The sequence below is a fragment of the Rhipicephalus microplus genome, chromosome 2 (assembly GCF_043290135.1).
Source record: "Rhipicephalus microplus isolate Deutch F79 chromosome 2, USDA_Rmic, whole genome shotgun sequence".
Lineage (NCBI taxonomy): Eukaryota > Metazoa > Arthropoda > Arachnida > Ixodida > Ixodidae > Rhipicephalus > Rhipicephalus microplus.
The window spans coordinates 86,054,248-86,065,411 of record NC_134701.1 but is presented as its reverse complement, the minus strand read 5'-3'; positions in this window follow the sequence as shown (position 1 = coordinate 86,065,411).

Below are 11,164 nucleotides of genomic sequence, written 5' to 3'. Positions count from 1 at the left end.
TATTTTACACAGGTTGGGAGGAGGTGTGCGCACAGGCGCACTGGTTGGGTTTCTTGGAATAAGGCCGTGGAGTTCCTCCCTGATAATTGTGCGGATGAGGGCTCGCAATTCATGCTCTTGGTATTGGGAGCGTCGCAGGAGGCGTGTGGAAGGCGCATCGAATGAAGCACGTCTAGGCATTGGCTTGTGGTGATGACGTCCCAGACAGTAGTTGGGTTCTGGATAACGAGAGCATTGAAGGCCATAGAGTTGATACCTTTCAGTATGTGTCGGATGCGATCGGCCTCCGTCATGTCATTTTGTGCTCGGTGACAGAGAGCCAGAACATCTTCAATGCCGGACGTAAATGATTCGTCGTCTCCCTGGATGCGGGTTGTGAGCTTCTGTTTCGCTACCGAAGAGCATCCTGCAGACGTGCCAAATACCTGACGAAAATGCCCCATGAAGGCCAACCAATTGGAAAGGTCGCTCTCGTGGTTCTAATACCAGGTTTTAGCGACGCCATTGAGGTAAAAATAAACGTAGCGCAGTTCGAGCGCCTTCTCCCAATAACTACAAACGCTGGTTCATTTTTTTAATATCATTTCATTTCATTTTACTTTATTTTTAATTCCAACATGATAAATAAAAAAAACTGTTTGGACCCATAGCGAAAGGCTAGAATAGGGTCCGATGATGTGATACAAAATGGCACAGTATCCAAACGATAGCACAAGGCAACAACATCTCATGTAGAAAAACAATAGATCAAGGAATTGAACCAGGATACAAGATGCTAAATATTGCACATATAGTAAGGAAGGTTAGGCATTGTACAGACATATATATTCAGATACTCGAACTTGGGTGAGATTACAGAGACGTGTAATTTTTATACACAAACAAAAGAAAACAATCAGTAATAACAACTACGCAGTAAACTTTCACTGGACGTAGGGATACTTATATAGAAGATTTGAACGATTTTGTTACTTTTAAGGGGGCTACGGAGACACATTAGGGATTGCAAGGAAGTGTTTTTTTTCGATTTTCAGACGAAAGTTAACAGCCGATTTTATATCCTTAGGCAATCTATTCCTGATTTTGGTACCGACGAACTGCAGATGCCGTTCTCCTTAGACGTTGTTCGTGGGGAGAAGGTTAAAATAACCGGCGGCAGTATTCCTCGTAAGGCAGGATGAGGAGCATAGATTGGACAAATGAACAGGACTATTATACCTTATGATAATGTTAATGGCAATGTCTGTTCTCTGTTAACGCAATCTGTCCATTGGTAAAATTTGTAGTTTACTAAACAGTTGTGCGCTGGGCTGATCGTGGCTTGAGTGCGTTATTATCTTTAGTGAGCGCTTCTGTAGTTTTCGTAAATGCTCAAGGTATGTAGTGTAAGTCCAACCCCATGAATCAATGTAGTAGGACAGATGACAGTGGATGAGAGAAAAGTACAAGATCCGTAATATTGCAAGGTTGAAATAATTTCTCGCTTGCAACAATGCATGACAGCCCGAAGATAACTTCGAGAACACTGATCTTATATTGGGTTGCCAGTTAAAATGGTTATCGACAACTACACCTAGGTATTTAAATGAATTGATGCGTTCGAGTGCATAATTATTTACCTTTATTTAAATGCTGTCTAGATTTATTGGCATATGTCGGGAATAGATTATTATGAGGTACTCACGATCATAACCGTCCAGCCATTCTACGACATCTTCGCCGCGAAGGCCGGAAAATACCGGAGGGACTCGGCGAGAGGTACTCACGGTGTAGTGAAGCCTGAGTGGCTGAGGAGGAGCGGTTGCAGCAGCGGACGTGCTGGATTCTGCCATCGCTGTTGCTTGAGGGCACAGCTGTCGACCAGACCGGAGTTCCAGGGATGACGGTAAGAGCAGGAGGACGAGGGAACCAAAGCGCCTCCACCACTTACGAGACCACGTCCGGTACGGCAGTAATCAGGTTATCCTTTTTTAATCCAGACGCACAAGCCAGAGGCCAACTCCGCGTGACATGCGATGATATGATCACTACAATGGCTTTGTCATACAGATGAAAATGAAGTACATAGTAAGCGCTCACAATATATATATATATATATATATATATATATATATATATATATATATATATATATATATATATATATATATATATATATATATATATATATATATATATATATATATATATATATATATGTCTGTGTGTGTGTGTGTGTGTGTGATAGTATATATATATATATATATATATGCCCTGTGCGGCATCTGATCTGTAACCATTCACTCTGACAAAGGCAGGCCCACCTGCCGGAACGTTAGTAAAACTTGTGTTTGTCGACCTTTTCTTCTACCGCATTTTCCACCGGATCCATTGATTTTCACCCCACCATATTTTTCTGTATGGACATCCGCAAGACAACGTCGAAACGCACCACCTTGAAGTATCCCAAGTTGGGAATTACCACGGCTATTTTAACTGATTCACAGACAAAGTACCTTTTTTCAATATTGTACCCACTGCTACAAGGAACACCGGCATTCGTAACGCAGTCGGGTGCTTTGGTCAGGGATGTTTCTTTACTGCTTGACCTAGTTCCTTCGTCGACAAGAACTCTAGTTCTACACGTCGGGAGCAACGACTTGGCAGAAAGAAGTGTTCAAGCAACTATTTGGTGTTATCGCAGCCTTCTATACTTAATCCATGAAGAGTGACCCGAAATAAGCCATTTGTACGCCACGCTTGTCTTGCCAAGAGCCATGAATCAACGTCACAGAAACAATAACCAAGTGTTTGTCCATCGTTTCAACCACGAAGCAGGACATTTCAACAGCCTATTACGAAGTTTATGTGAACGTTCTAAAAATGTGTCTTTTTTTGAACCACATGTTCGAATGGCTGCCACCTAGACGAGTAGTGGCAGCCGATGGACTACACCTGAGCTTTGAGGGCGTCACAGTGATGGCAAGTCACATACGCCAGCTTCGCTTCGACTCCCAAGGTGAAGCTACTTCAAATGGTTGGGGCGACGCTCTATCTTCGCCCCAGTACTTTCAGGGGCTTACTCCAAAATGATGCCACCGGACTACGCCAGAAACTGCCAAGACCCGCAAAACGCAACCTGGTGCTAGCCGGCCAACCAAAAGTATCCCGGGTTACGCCAGTTCTTTTGGCAACGGACCCGCCTTGATAGAGCCACGCAGCAACGCCATGCTCGCCAAATCAATGTCTACAGCGTCCGCCAACCAGCGGTCATCGGGTCATCCTTGTGTGCCCCGGAACGAGAAAAGCTATTCCTGCTCTGCCCAGACGAAGTCCGCACCAGAAACATCAGCCAGCTCGGCTTCACAAGACCCACGAAAGATGGCAGTTTCACTTACGGGCTCCAGGTACCCACTTCGACGCAAATATTCAGACGTTTTAAAATGAAAACTAAATAATTCACTACCGCACTCATTGTTGAATAGTATCGTGAGTTTAAAGTGTTCTAAGCAGTTTCAAATAATTAGGAAGTCTGTCGAGAAACATGTCCGTTACGAGCTACATGTGTCTACTCTAGAAGCATATTCAGTGGCTTCCATTCCGCCTAGAGATTTAAGTCTCTGTCTACAGCCAGCAACATCAAAGCTATCAAAGTGCAACGCGAAAAAGTGTTTGACACCTTAAAGGACGCCACACTTGGGCTAGTACACATTTTAATAAACCATTATCTATATTCCCGGAAATCCCTGATAAACAGGGAGCGCAAACTACTCGATCACTTTAGCCTTTCTCCTGAAGAATCATCGTTCCTAAGAGCATATGAGCAAAAGAAACGTTCTAAGCTTAACGCGCAGAAATGCAAAAAAGTTGCCCAGAGATGGTGTGAAACTTCAAAACTCAACGCCTCCATCTTTCGCCAAGGAAAGAACATGTAAACCTGCACCCGAAAACATTAATAATATTTCAACCACTATCTTATCTAAAAAAGAACTCATCCTTTTATCTCTTGCTTTCAGCTTCTGTCCAGCGAGTGGTAACTATAATAAATTTCAGTTATACAAGGATTTAGACAACTTAGCCCAAAATATTAAGACTACGCGAATATTTCTTCAGCCAACCGGCTCCCGCCGACGATCTTACTGCTTTACCCTTAGCTAAACGTTGGAAACCGTGTTCACAACGTGAAAAACACTTGGACATGTTTTTAAAAGCAGTACAATGAGATTTGATCCCAGCTTATATTGAACCCCAGTGTTTTCGTGGAAACCTATCGATTTTAGAAATAAAAGCTATAGCAAACCTTAGCAAACGCACTGACATCACGATAAAACTTGCGGACAAAGCGGGTGCCACCGTTGTCTTGGACACGAGCAAATATATCGCTGAAGCAAACAGTCAGCTTGATGATAGGTCGTTTTTCAAACGACTCAAGGCCGATCCGATGCAAGATTATTAAGCGACGTTAGACGGCACAATAAGAAAGCTAATAAAGGAGAAAAAACTAAATTGTAGGGCAGCTTCTCTGATCCCTCTTAGTCCGGCAGCTGGTAGTTTCATTTGTTGCCGAAAATTCATAAACACAATAATTCTGTCGTCCAATTGTTTCCGGCATAGGTACCGTGACAGAAAACTTGTCGAGTTACGTAGATAGCCTGATAAACCAGATACCGCCTATGTTCCAGTCATTTCTGCGAAATACTAATGACTTCCTTTCCAATATTACCAACGTTATTATACCCCACAACGCTTTCCTTGTCACTCTCGATGTTGCGTCTCTCTACACAAGCATACCGCACTTGGATGGTATAAGGTCCGTGGTAGAGGCTTACGATCACTCCACTCTCGACAAGTACATTGATAGCTCGACTATAGCTATATTGCTTGAAATGATTCTTCAGTACACCCACCTTGAATTCAATGGAGTACATTATGTTCAAGTAAGTGATACGTCTATGGGTACTAAGATCGGGCCAAGCTACGCGAATATATTTATGGTATCCCTTGAGAACAAATTCTTGTCAACTCGTTCGCTAAAACCTTTTTACTATGAAATATTTATTCATGACATATTCATGATTTGGTCACATGGAGAGAAGGAAATTATGTCTTGTATTTCGGACATTATTAATGCTGTAAGATTAGCGAAAGTTGGGCTGGTAGGTGGTTCATATTTGGGAAGTAAAAACAGTGCAAAAATATAGACAAGGACAGAGGAAGAGACGACACCGCGCTGAACTCGCAACTAAACTTTACCGAAAGAAACATGCACATATATCAAGCATTTGATACGCTTACGTGGACAACCAAAGGCGTCTGTCCATCAAAGCAAACAAGGTATGAAACAAGCCTAATCATACTGATAATCAACACGAGTGTAACAACCACGAAAAAACACAAAAAAACGTGCCTTCCTACTCGCCAGAAACTTGCGGAATGGTCCCCAACAAACTAACAATCACTTTAACGTGGCAGCGCTGAACCCAGGTACCGATTATCTTTTTCACCAAGGGCCACAGACGGCTTGCTTACTCATCTTTCCCCCTCCTTTTCAATGTAAAAAGCCTCCATCACTTCCTTGATGCACCTATCTCGATGTCCAAACAAACAAGTGGTTTATCTGCCAAAGGTTGGCAGCCACACTCCCTACAATGAGCTGGAAGGTGCAAACCGCCGGCGGCCGTTAAGGAGGTTAAGCGTTCTTTCAGTCTCTCGTTAATGCACCGCCCGATTTGTCCTATGCCCCCCCCCCCCCCTCTGCATGACAACGGCAACATATATTCAACACACGATCTACACTGAACATATCTATTTTTTTCTCTTCTCCGGACAGTGCGAGCAGGTCATTCGTAGACCCGAGCTTCTTTTATGCACGCGGGAAATGCATAAAGAAGTTCGGGTCCACGAAAGGCCTTCTCAAACTGTCCGGAGAAGAGTAAAGAATAGATATGTTCAGTTTACATCGTGTGTTGTGTAAATGTTGCTATTGTCATGCAGGGGGGGGGGGGGTTCACTTAGGACAAACCGGGTGGTGCATTAACGTCACACTAAAAGAACACTTAACCTCTTTGACGGCCTCCGGCGGTTTGCACCTGCCAGCTCATTGTAGGGAGTGTGGCTGCCAACCTTTGGCAGATAAAGCCACTTGTTTGTTTAGACATCGAGATAAGTGCGCCAGAGAAGTAATGGAGACTTTTTTCATTGAAAAGGAGGGGGAAAGATGTGTAAGCAAGCCGTCTGCGGTCCTTGTTGAAAAAGAAGTTCGGTACCTGGGTTCAGCACTGCCACGTTAAAGCGATCGGTAGTTTGTTGAGGACCGTTCCGCAATTTTTTGGCAAGTAGGAAGGCATGTTTTTTTGTGTTTTTTTTGTGTTTGTTACACACGTGTTGATAATTATTATGATTAGGCTTGCTTCATACCTTGTTTGCTTTGCTGGGCAGATGCCTTTGGTTGACCACGTGACTGGATCACATGCTTGATATATGTGCGTGTATCTTTCAATAAAGTTTACTTGCAAGTTCAACGTGGTGTCGTCTCTTCCTCTGTCCTTGTCTATATTTTTGCGCTGTTTTTACTTCATAAGTATTAATAATGCTCACCCTTCTATATCCTTTTCGCACACATGTTTACCAGAGACTAAAAACTCTCTTGATGTCACAGTATGTCTCGATAATGCAGAATTTGGCACTAAATTGTACCGCAAGCCGACTGACAGGCAGAGGTATTTACGATTTCATAGCAGCCACAAAAGACATTGCAAATCCAGCAAACCTTACAGCCAGGCCTTACGCTTTAAGCGAATTTGCTCTGAGCAATCTGACTTTGATAATAACTGTAACCAGCTACGCACTGCACTTCTTAAACAGAAATATACGCCCAAGTTAATCGATGACACAGTGAGGCGCGCCAACGCACAAGACCGTACAGCACTCTGCATCCCCAAGGAAAATCCTAGAAGCCATTCACAGGTTAACTTGCTTTTAACCCATAACGCATCGGCACCTAATGTCGCATCTATTCTCTGTAAACACAACAACATACTTATCCAGAGCAAACCCCTCACAAAAGCGTTTCCAGAACCACTACGTGTTATGTACAGACGAGGCAAAAATTTGCGGACTTTATTAACTTCCTTTAAAACCAGACAGAGCAATCACGTTCAGATTCTTGGTTGTCATCCTTGTGAAAAACACCGCTGTAAAGTTTGTGCGCACATGACCACAACAACTCTGGCAGCCGGTATACTGCGACGATCTTCAAGGTCAATATTAAGGGAAATTTCACTTGTGATACTGCAATTGTCGTGTATTTGTTAGAATGCTGAATCTGTCATATACAGTACATAGGTAAAACTGAAACTGCTTTTCGATACCTTTTCAATTATCATAAAGCTCATGAGCATGCCCTTCCTAACTTAGCGATTTCAAGGCATGTGACCGAGGCAGGTCATTATTTCAGTAACATAATAGCTACAGTACTGCAATCGGGTTTTAAATCACACCATGAACGCGAAGTAAAAAAGTCATTTCTAATTCATAATTTCAAAACACTATCTGACGGCATGAACGAGAGCCCAGGTAGGCTTACTTCCCGATTGCCTTAGTAAATCGCCGTTTTGTCTTACTGGCTAGTGCATATTCCTTGCACAATGTTGACCTATTGTCTACTATTACGTACATAATGTAGGTGGCCTTCGTCACTTCACCATTTTACTCAGATTCATTTAGCTCTGCCTGCTTTTTGATTTTGCTTTTATCTCTCGAAACTTCTTTTCCTTTTTAAAGGCTTACTGAATGTCCTTAGGCTGTGACTATCCCGTAGAACTTATGGCCAAGTGAGCGACTGCGTGCGCAGTTTGTTATTTTGGAGACCTGTATTATTGCACACAAGTTGTAGGGTTTATAATACGTGCTAATTCACTATTGTACAATAATACGCGTTTACAGTTGTATATGCACATATAGCCACGTGCCTTTGGTGATATAAATTCTTGTTTCCTAAACTACTGATAATGACTTAGCCATATGATACGCAGACCTTTTTTCTACCGCATCTCCTTTTTTCCTTTTTCTACCGACCTTTTTTCTACCGCATATATATATATATAAATGGTGGGATGAAATTCAATGGATCCGGTGAAAAATGCGGTAGAAAGAAAAGGTCTGCGTACCACATGGCTAAGTCAATATCAGTAGTTTAATAAACAAGAATATATATCACGAAAGGCACGTGGCTAAAGGGCATATAATATATATATATATATATATGTATATATATATACATATATAGGTGTGTGTGTGTGTGTGTGTGTGTGTGTGTGTGTGTAAAACACTCGAGAAAAACGTCTTGCGAGTGTGTGAGTGCTCCATATAGATACTGAACGGCAGCACTTTTTAGCTAAAGTGTGATTTCGTCATGTGGGGGAGTTGTTTCGCAAGCACGCCGTCCACGTTTGTCACAGACGCAGCACTCGACCATCGTTCAACGTCAACTCAAGCTTTTCTGTTTGCAAACAGTAAAAACTATAGGGCTTTCTGCAGGAATACAAGAACTTTTTTCGTATTAATAAAGGTTGGGCAAACGCCACTTGCTAAACACATCATGGCAGAAGAATATGCGCGTCCATTTTAGTTTCTACGGTCTCTTGAGGCGAGAAGGAGAAGCGGCACATTGACGATATCCTACGTGGCGTCATCCAACTGCCTAAAAGACTGCCTGTACGACAAACAGTTTTGCGCAGAAGGACAAAACTCAACACTTTCGTGTCTGTTACTGTCACCTGAATGAAATATTGAAGTGCGTAATCACCTTCCATGAACAGATGACGACTTGGACGAATGTATTGACGCAAACCATTTTTAGTCGATGCATCTCACGACTGGTTACTGGCAAATCAAACCGTTTGTTCTTGTGTTCACGTTTAGTTGCGCTAATTAAATAGCATTTTACGATGACTGTCCAATTAGCCCATTTTTTAAGCATAAAGGCATAGTCATTTTAAGGTAAAGAACATGGTGACCGACAGTAACAGCAGCAAACAAATTTTCTTAAAAACTGAGCATTTTAAATTGACCTACTGACGCAATTTTTTTCAGAATATATATACTGAATTCCTGAATAAAAGTATCTTGTGCACTCCGCACTAAGAACGAGCATTGAAACAGTTTTACTGCTACTATATGTTCACCACTTCAATGTTGTAGAATCCTATTTTCTGTTGTATCAAATTTTAGATTTCTTGAAGCCTAGATTAAGAGTACATAACAAGTTTTATTGTTAAAAAGCCAGCTGCACAGTTAAGTTGCAGGACTGTCAACTGATAACAGAAGCTACACGACAAATATAACTTGAGTAAATAAATGGGCATGAACTACCCAGCATTGTTCATAAATATAAAGATACGTACATTCAGAAAAAAATAGGGACACCATTAAGTTCTTGTGCGCCAATGCTGCTTTCGCAATGCTTTCACAATGCTGTAGGAAAAAATGAAGCTTTCTCAATAGAGAGAACGTATGTTCTGCAAAAGAGTGTGAGGATAGAATGACTTTTTCAAGTATGTTTTTCTTCATTTTTTTTTCTCGTGTTGATGGCATCCTCGCATGGCTATGCAAGCTACCACAGTAACACACTTGTAGTTGAAAGTGAAAAGAAAATGAACCATGCTGTCTAAAAATAGTTTTCTTCCTGTATCTGAAGGGGATGTCATCCTCATAATCATGCATAACAAACTAGCCTTTCGACAAAAGTGGATCTGTGTGTGATGTGTTGAAAAATGGTGAAAGCAATTGCCCAAGAGATGACTTTTGAAAGAGGAAAAAGTTTTCTATTTATTCCTAGCTGGAAAACTTACCCTGTTCCACAAAACTGATGCAGCTGATTTAGACGTTACAAAAGAATGGCTGATGTTGTCTTCAGATGAAAAAGGTGCACCTATGCAAAAAAAAGCATGCCACTATGATAGATGATTCCAACAGAAACCCAAGCAAGACTGGATAATCATGTCTTCGGTACTATGCGGGCCAAGCAGAACTCTTGGACTGACATACACTTAGCAGCAGCGTCTAGCATAACGCTGTGCTCCTCAGCAGTAAAATGAAATGGCACCATAAGACATCGAAGAAACTTCGATTATTTGAGACCTTTCGTGACAGAATGCGCGTGCTTCTCACTTGACCCTGGCAAAGATGCAAAACACAACGCCTAATTAGCCATAAAATGCGAACCAGTACCATGCTCAGGATATTTTTCAGGGGTGGTGGGGTGGTGCATTGGTGAAGGCCTTAAAGAATGACTATTCTCACGATTTATTTTAAGGACTATCTCTCCCTCAATAGTCCAATTTTAAGGGTGGCGGTGGGAATGGGGAAGTGGACTTTATGGCGCCCTTTCCGGTCTGTTTCGGCCTGTTTCGAATGACCTTTTCATTTGAATATCCGTAACCACGGCGTAGACTATTAAAATTGTCTCTGTTTTCATGCGAATCATGTGGTGCATGAAAATGAGCCGCGTCTACGAAGCAGTTCTCGTTCTCATGAACATTTTCACGATGGGCAATGGTATAAGAATCATAACTTTTAAAATTGAAGATTAAGTAATCCGGGATGTATTGGATGCTTAAAATAATGACAGCGTGTGCTAACTGCAAGGGCACTTCAGCCACTCAAAGTCTAAGTTTAGTTGAAATGCTGCAGTTGTGCACGACTTCAGAAGGTATACGTTCTCTGAACCTAGCCTCGGCAGATTTTTCTATTTCCCACACTCGAAATCACGTTGAAAAGTCATTTCCTAATGAGAGAGGAGATTATGAGCTATGCACTAGAAAACACGTGTACTATTCCAAAAAGTGCCTTGAAGGGTCTTAATAAAAGTGGAAGGGACAATGGGAACAGTGCTTTGCCAGTCGAGGGGTGTACTTTGTTGGAACAGTACAAAAAGTGTAAAATAAGCAGCAAAAGCTTTACAGGAAATCTTCCGTTTTTATGTGTGTGGATGCAGCTGGTATTTTAGAGCATTTGATAATCGGCTACTATTCATAGACTGAGTGACAATTGTGCTAGCCTTCAGTTATGTGACAAGGTTTAAGAGCAAAGGCGGTCACCAAGGAGCAGGGGAAGTAGAACTCATGCCGACAAAGTACTCGGTTTATTTACACATTAACAAGAGCCCAACACACTAGGCGTCGAA